Below are 8,969 nucleotides of genomic sequence, written 5' to 3'. Positions count from 1 at the left end.
TTTCTAACGAAGGTTGAAAACTAGTCTTTTTACCGCGTATGTTCACTGCGCAGGTAAAAGAGTGTCCTAATCTAGTATAGAGAATACGCGCTTACACTATGGTTTCGCATACCTTTGACTGTCTGGCATTCACTATATTGTTTTAGCCTAAACTCAATCATCTGAAGAAAAATGGTCTGTAAAGGGGCTGCAATAAAGATATGCAATTTAAGAGGACACGACTTGGAACTTTTAACAGCCAGAATTTGACAACTTTAATTTCACAGTTGTTCTAGTAAGTTATTACATATAGGAGACGAGTACAGTGCCATTTTAATATCTAAACTAACTGTTAACTGCCATATGCTACAATCACCAATATCAACGTACTGGAAAATAGTGAAATGATAGAAAATAGTTATTTTCATTTCAAATTTGTTTTACAACATTCAATTATCCATTGACAATAGTGAGATCTGATGTGCCTGTAGTTACTATAATGGCTACATCTGCTTCAGTTATTAGATTTTTAGACAGTCTGAACATATGACTATTTTCATCTGACCAATAGCTGTATGGAAATAGCTTATCAAAGACAAGACTCTCATTGAACGTTGCAAACAATTGAGCAGACAGGTTCTAAATTTAAAGGCAAGGGTTTTATTATCACAGTTATCTTATCAGTGAAGTCATAATGATTATATAGACCCATCTTTTTCTATAGCTATACTAGACAACTGTTTTTCACCTAATCTGAACCGGGCCTTTAAAGGCCAATGTTTCAATCCCAGGTTCTCACATTAGTGTTATCTTATCAGTGGAGACATAAGGATTACATAGACCCATCTTTTTCTATAGCTATACTAGACAGCTGTTTTTCACCTAATCTGAACCAGACCTTTAAAGGCCAATGTTTCAATCCCAGGTTCTCACATTAGTGTTATCTTATCAGTGGAGACATAAGGATTACATAGACCCATCTTTTTCTATAGCTATACTAGACAACTGTTTTTCACCCAAAGTTTAACCCTAATCTGAACCAGACCTTTACGTATGTTTCAGTAAGTAGAATACTATGAGTTACTTGTAAACCTACAGGATGGGCTAAAAACACAACCCAGAATAAATCTCTACTTCAGAATATCGCATATTGTATTACAGTTCTGTACAATTCTACTTATGCTGGTCTTTGTTATTTCATATTTCAGATCTATGGACCAGAGTCCGCTTTATAAATCATTTTGATTTAATATTTCATAAATCATAACGGATAATAAGGACATACTCTGTCAATATATTACAATTTTGATGTTATCTTTTAATACTATGATTATGATGTATAAGCGCATATACTTTCTATTGATCCAGACTTGAATATATATTATATTCAGGACGTTGAACCTGCAATAATAAATGAATAGACAAAATATTTTTTAAATTTATCATCATGTCATTTTAAACAAAAGAGCTCGCGACTATTGTTTGAAAAAGATAGTATGTTGAGACTCGCTCCTAGAATCATTAGTTGCTGTTCAGATTATGAAATTTCGTAGGAAAATTTGACAATATCATTTAGGTGCAGATATTACATTTATATACTATAGTGACGTAAAATGGTATTCTTACCACGGCCCGGAGGCGGAATGCGGCCATACTGGCGACGTGAAGAAATAGCCTCTACTGAGGTGCGACGTCGACTGTCATTAGTAGGACAATTGCCTGTTAAAAGTGTGATAGTTACTGGATGGGTAAAAGTGGGATTGTTGGCGGGTAAACGTGGGATTATCACAAGGTTAGGGAAGGACTCGGACTATGTGTACTGTCGAGTAACGATAGAACTACGTGTTAACGGTTGGACAATCGCCATGGTAAAGGCAGTACGTTGCCGGGTAAAGCTCAGTTAAAGGCACGGTATCGCCGGGTAATGGCATGGTGGGACCACATGCATCGCGCGGCAAAGGTACCGGGTAAAAATGGGATCCCTCGCCGGGTAAAGATGGTTCAATAAGTGGGTTGAGTAAAAAGGGGGACTATCGCCTTCTGAAAATGTTCTACTGACTATTGGTCATTTTATCGACCTCAAAGTACTGTTCATCAGATACACAGACGAATATAAACATCATTCAAATCCTTTCACTTCAGCAATTCAAATTTCTCAATACATTTCATTCACTTTGAATTAGCATAAAACTGTCCTATTCAACGCCATTGCCACCCTTTTCCAACAGGAAAGAAGGCAACCTCGTTCAAGCAAAACGTGCAAAGAAATGCTAATGTACTAGATCAAACCCGAACACAACCCACAATGAGCCACAACGCTACATCCCAATTAAGCTAAATACTTGATATATCATGTTTCTTGTCGAGTTATCTCTATTAAATGTCTTTGAATATCTTTAAAATGATAATTCTATTAGTATTACACCTTTTGTTACATATTGGATGTATGGCAGTACGTTTGTTTACACACAGACTTAGACTGTAATGACGTCATCAGTCCGGGCTTATTAACCTGCCCTAATATTTGGGGAAAGGGAGATTAGACCGCGCCCACAACGACTGATCTGACAATCAAACACCGACTCAAAAATTACGACCACCTCGGAGGGCGACGACAATAAAAAACGAAAGGTGTTAACACATTGTGCAATATTGGATAGAGAGCGCTCTTCATAATTTTACTCAGTAACTGTGAGACGATACTGTTTACAATTATCACTGACAGGCATTTTATACACAGTAAACCAAAAAACTATCAAGAGAAATGATAATATAGTGAACTACATAGACAGCAAAAGCATGCATGAGAGTTTATATGGTAATAATAGAATATTTGATACAAAATATATGAAAAAAGATGGACGTGGAAAGATGGCCTACCAGCGTCCTAGTCATATTATTAGACATCAAATATTGTTTACTAGTTAAAACTAAGTTACCTAACTTTCAGCGGTGTACAGTTTATATTTTCCTTTCCCAAACACAAACTGGACTCGCATGCTAGAATTAAGCTGGCTCCATACGTTGTTGTTTGTTGTTGTTGTTGTTGTTGCGGTTGTTGTTGTTGTTGTTGTTGTTGTTGTTGTTGTTGTTGTTGAGGGGACAATTTTTATTGCATATTAAAAGGAACATGTACCTGCAGTACTCTACTCACTGAAGGATGCTTAATCCACACTTGTACAGCTCAAACCTTACATTCAGAAATAACACATAAACAATTCAATGACATATATATTGATACGCATAATAATATCTTTCAAACAAAGAGTGCAATTGTTTCATCTCCACTTGCTCTACGAGTTGTTTTAAATCTGTTATCAACAGTTTTCACATTCCCTGCCTGCACACATACACACACACACACACACACACACACACACACACACACACACACACACACTCTCTCTCTCTCTCTCTCTCTCTCTCTCTCTCTCTATTTTGATTTTACTTGGATTTCGATTTATTGGTATCTTTTGCATGAAGTCAAAGCTGACTTTAACCATTGTGTATCCTGGGGACTGACATTTCAGTAGATCTAGTTGGCACTGCTGCATAATAATTTGATCTTTTACTTTGTTCACAGGAAATATTTGGAATCAGACAGACAACAGGAATCATATCACAGCGAGGATGTTCAGATTATAACTTGAAGAAAAAAGAACATTTTTTTTCATCAGATGTTAGTTCAACATGGCACGTGTGTTGAGATTGTGTTTTCGTTACGGAACTGTTTTGGTTCTTATCAACTGCGTTCTAATGGTCTACCTTCACTTTAAGGAAGAAACGATAAAAGAGACATTTACTTTGCAATGGTCGAAATTAGCTCGTGCAGGAAAAAACTCAAATCAACCTCTGAGCTCCGACTACATGGCCTACGGCCGTCAGTATATGGAAGACCCTCGGAGGGGTGCGCAATTCGATCTACATGTGAGTGATCATGACAGGAAAATAACGCCCCCATCGGTGAAACACTATCCAGATAAGGACGGCTATTACAAAATTAATCAGGAAAACAGGTGCTCGGATCTCGGGATGCTATATTTATTAATAATTATTACATCAAATGTAGATGGGTTTTCCAGGCGAACAGCAATACGGCAGACGTGGGGTAGAGATTTCACTGTCACTGCAAGTGATGGTCACGTGGTTTCACTGTTCCTCGTCAGGCCTACCAAAAATGAAAATCTGCAAAAATCGTTAGAATATGAAAACTCAAAACATCAAGACATTATTCAAAGTAGTCCTACTCTGACGTCATCAAGTAGTTCGTCACATGATTTATCAGCGGTACTTCATTGGGTAAGAACTTATTGCGTCAACACACGATATATTTTAAATGTTGACGACAGAACGTTAGTTCTGAAAGAGAATTTGATGCGTTACGTTGACAAACTTCCAAAAACAGACTTTGCAGGTTGGAAGATGCCAACGACTTCTTTTCTACCTCAAAGCCATCTAGTAAACAGTTCACGTGCCTTTGGAAATTTGTCATTTACAGTCCATCTGCAACATTTTGAGAACAGCCCGCCATATTTGCAGTCAATTGACGTACTTCTACGAGCGACCACTATGTTCCAAAGAGACAGGCCATCAAACATCACAAGCGTTTACTCCTATTTTCGCATGCTTAAAAAAACTCTGCACATTTCCGCGCGGGATATCAAGGGCTTTGACATATATGGTGTAAGGAGAACAATTTGTAGTTTGAAAACCGTCCTACTGTCTTGCAAAGTTCAACCAGATCGAATGTACACGCTTTGGCAGCTTCTAGGACACGCAGTCGTTGTGCCGACAGCCGCACATGCCTCGAAACTTTCAGAGGATTTTGAAGACGCCCTTGAAGAAATGAGAAAGGGTGATGACTTTTCGTACATTAGATTTTCATCTAATGTCGGAGACGAGTGTACGACGAACTCAGAAGATATCTTCATTTTACTTGTAACAGTATCCACTCCTGAAAACACAGAGGCAAGAGAAATAATTCGCAATACCCGAGGAAAACTATCAGAAATCACGGGAAGAAAAATTAAGCAATTTTTCCTCATTGAAAAATCTTACGAAGAGGAAAATGACAACAAAATTATTAATGAGAACGAATGGTTTCGAGACATCATCTTTTTCGATGTTCAAAATGCCGGTCACAAAATTAAATTCACACCAACATTTCTGACAATGCTAAAATGGTCGTCTATTCATTGTAAAAACGTCACTTACATCATGAAAGTAGATGACGATGTTTTTGTGAATCTTCGTCATATTGTCAAAATTCTACTAGACTCGTCAAGAAACTGCCTTTTCATTGGCTCTTTGCTGAATGGGACAGAATCGGTGACTCGCGAAAAGAGCAACTCTAATTTAAACATTCAAGATTGGTCAGGGGAATACCCTCTGACCCCGAGTGGACATGCTTACGTCATGTCGGCAGCAGATGTGGGTAAGGAACTCTTACTGTCCGCACGACCTGAAAATATTTCCCCTGTCGAGGATGTTTATCTTGGTATGCAGCTTAACTATCTTGGAATTTTACCTGTGCATCACGCCGGGTTCGACCGATTTGGAACGAAACAAAGTGTGTGTGATTTGAAGGAAATTATAACATCGAATCACATGACCAGCGTCCAGATGTATGCGAAATGGCGGGAACTCGAAGAGTGGGGTGAATTCAAACGCTGCAGCAGAAGTTATCGAGTTTTACCAAACTATAACATTTCAGAAGGAATCGTTGTGGAAGAAGGACGGGTATTCGGACTACAGTCACCGAGTGAAGAACACAAAAACGGTCCGTTTCTTATGAACCACCCAGACAAATGTAAAAATGTCGGAACATCTAATGACGTGTTCATACTTGTAGGAGTTCTAACGCATCCACGACACACGGACATGCGCAATGCCATAAGAGAGACTTGGGGAATGTATAGAACAGTATCAGGCCTTAGAATAGAAACATTGTTTTTTATCGGTGTAAACCACAATGATCAGGACCAGAAGTCAGTCGAAGAAGAAAATCTCAAATATGGTGACATCATTCAAAGTAATTTCATTGAATCATATCAACATCTGATTTTAAAAACACTTTCTATAATACAATGGACATCTGACTTTTGTAAAAATGCCAAATATTTAATCAAAGTTGATGACGATGTGTTTCTAAATTATTACAATTTAGTTGACTTCCTAAGATTTTCACCGAGGACAAATTTCTACATGGGAGAAGTCAGATCGGGCACTCATGCACTGAGAAGTGTCGATATTAAGTGGTACACGCCGGTCGAGGCCTGGCCGAGAAACATGTATCCACCGTACGCCAATGGCCCATCCTATGTGTTATCCGCGGATACAGTTATAAAAATCCTAGAAACGGTACGACAGACTCCAATATTCAAATGGGAAGATGTCTACATTGGTGTTATTCTACAGCAACTTAGAATAATGCCGTATCCACACATACATTTTGACTTAGAAGGAAATTACCGCCATCCGTGTATGATTTCATTGGCTCTTGCGTCCCACGGACTTACTGCGACAAAAACTAGAAACCTCTGGGAGGTATTACAGGAACCTCCCAGTAAAAACAAATGCCATGGACTTACAATTGAGACTCTAAAGCCAAATTTTCATCCATCTTCTTTCGGAAAGAACGTATCCAATCTTCCGGTGCTGAGTAACGCATACCCGCCCTTTCAGTATTATTCTAATTTTAAAAGCCCACCTGGCCCACCGTTTCTCCTCGTCTTTATCATGACGACACCCGAAGAATATTACCATCGTAAGTATTATCGATTAGTCTTTGCGAGATTAGGCACCCTAAGTAACCTTATAATGATTCGCTTCGTCATGGGTGCGTCGTATGAATATGGCGTACAGGGATTTATTAATCATGAAAATGAGCTCCATGGAGATATCCTACACGAGAAGTTTTTTGACTCCCCAAAACATCGCGTGCGAAAGTTGACGACAGCTCTGCAATTTGCTGCTAGCGCCAGCCAACCAGCTAAATTTATCATGTTAATGGACTCTAATATCCACGTAAACGTTGAAAATGTGATGCGTCATTTGATCTCAGCGCCAGAAACGAATTATGTATTTTGTTACGAGAAACGCAATACTAAAGTTGACCGCTCAACCTTCAGCGAGTGGTACGCGTCAGCGAAGGAATGGCAGGAAGAGATATACCCGCCCCACTGTGACAACAGAGCCGCTACAATTATGTCACACGACGTTGTCATGTTAGTGAATTATCAAACCAAAAGAAGTGTTTTCAAATTTCCAGACATATATCTTGGAATAGTACTGGATGACTTTCAAATCAGTATTACACATGGAAAAGAGCTCGATGTTGATCGTGTGCTTCCACAAATCATGGGGGATAAAGAGTTTTGTGAAATCACAACAAAGAGCCTCACTGTACATGGCCTGTCACCAACAATTATTCACTTTATACTGAAAAGGTTATTAAGCGACGTTCCAGAAAAATGTAAAATTATGTAAAAAAAATATTATGTATTAATTGTATATTGTCGAAATATATATTTACAATCTCAAATATATAGAATTAAATGTTTATATGTATGACATATATTACTTATTTAGATTGCTAGCGTTGTTGCTCAGACAATTGCCTGACAAAGTGAAGATAATGTTGGTGTTGGTGGTGGTGGTGATGGTGATGGTGATGGCGTTATTGATGTTGGTGGTGAGGGTGATGACAGTGGTAGTGACGATGCTGGAGACGAATAGTGATTGTGGTGATGAAGATAGTGGTGGTGGTGGTGGTGGTGGTGGTGGTGGTGGTGGTGGTTGGATCGATGGATGGATGTGTGATGGTTGGGGTGATCGTGATGATGGGTTGGTAGAATCAACACGGTAGCAGTGGTTTTAAGGTGATGATGGTGGTAGGTTTATGTTGTTGATCATGTTTTTTATGTTTGTAGTGGTTTTGGGTTGTAGATTAGTAGTCGTTGTCGTGGTGGTGGTGGTGGTGATGGCAGTAATTGCATCACAGAATAAATGGTAGTGGTGGTAGTAGTGGTATAGCTATGTTGGTGGTTGTGATGATGGTGGTGGTGTGGTATGGTGATGGTTGTTGTTGATGATGATGATGATGATGATGATGATGATGAGGATGAGGATGAGGATGATGATGATGATGATGATGATGAATGTCGTCGTCGTTGTTGTTGCTGTTGTTTTTGTTGTTTTTGTTGTTGTTGTTGTTGTGGTGGTGGTGGTGGGGGTGGTTTACTTGTTCCGACTTATGCAGCTCGACAATACTCCAACCTACCCTCCAAATAAATGGTCGAGTCTATTCCGACAGGCGTGGTCAGTGAATATCAGATATATATATGTGACACCTCTTTGTGAAAGCACGTTAGACTGCATATGTGTGTTCACTCATGGACTTTCACACACCTGCGATTGAACAGGTAGGGAAGTTAGAACTTTGTAAAATACAATTGGCAATGAAGCTGTACGGTATGTATTGGTTGTTGACAATTATGCAGCTATTATTTCAATATTACCTACAGCACAGTGAAACAATCTTTGCTAAAAGTGTCAGTTTTGTATTCCTTTAAGGACATACTATTTTATCTTTATGTGAGATTCTGTCCTCTAATAGGCTCGTTTTTCTAAATAAGATGAAACATGCATACATACATGCATACATACATACATACATACATACATGCATGATGCATACACACACACACACACACACACACACACACACACACACACACACATTCTCTGAGCTTGCATTGGTTGTAATGGTACAGTGAGGTTAAAGTACAATGAATACACAATTATCACTTTTAGGCTACATAGAATGATTGTACGCCTACGTTTTGTTCGAAATGCGTCCAAGACGTCTTTTATTCTATGAACATTCTATTTGGAATGCAATTCAAAAGGCAAGATAATGAATGGTGCCGGTAGATTTATCATATGAGCACCCATAAAATATTAGAACATTTGTAGTAATTTCCAAAATT

This window comes from Glandiceps talaboti, chromosome 10 (assembly GCF_964340395.1).
Source record: "Glandiceps talaboti chromosome 10, keGlaTala1.1, whole genome shotgun sequence".
In the NCBI taxonomy this organism is placed as follows: Eukaryota; Metazoa; Hemichordata; class Enteropneusta; family Spengelidae; genus Glandiceps; species Glandiceps talaboti.
The sequence above is the reverse complement of the archived record's forward strand: the minus strand, read 5'-3'. Positions refer to the sequence as shown.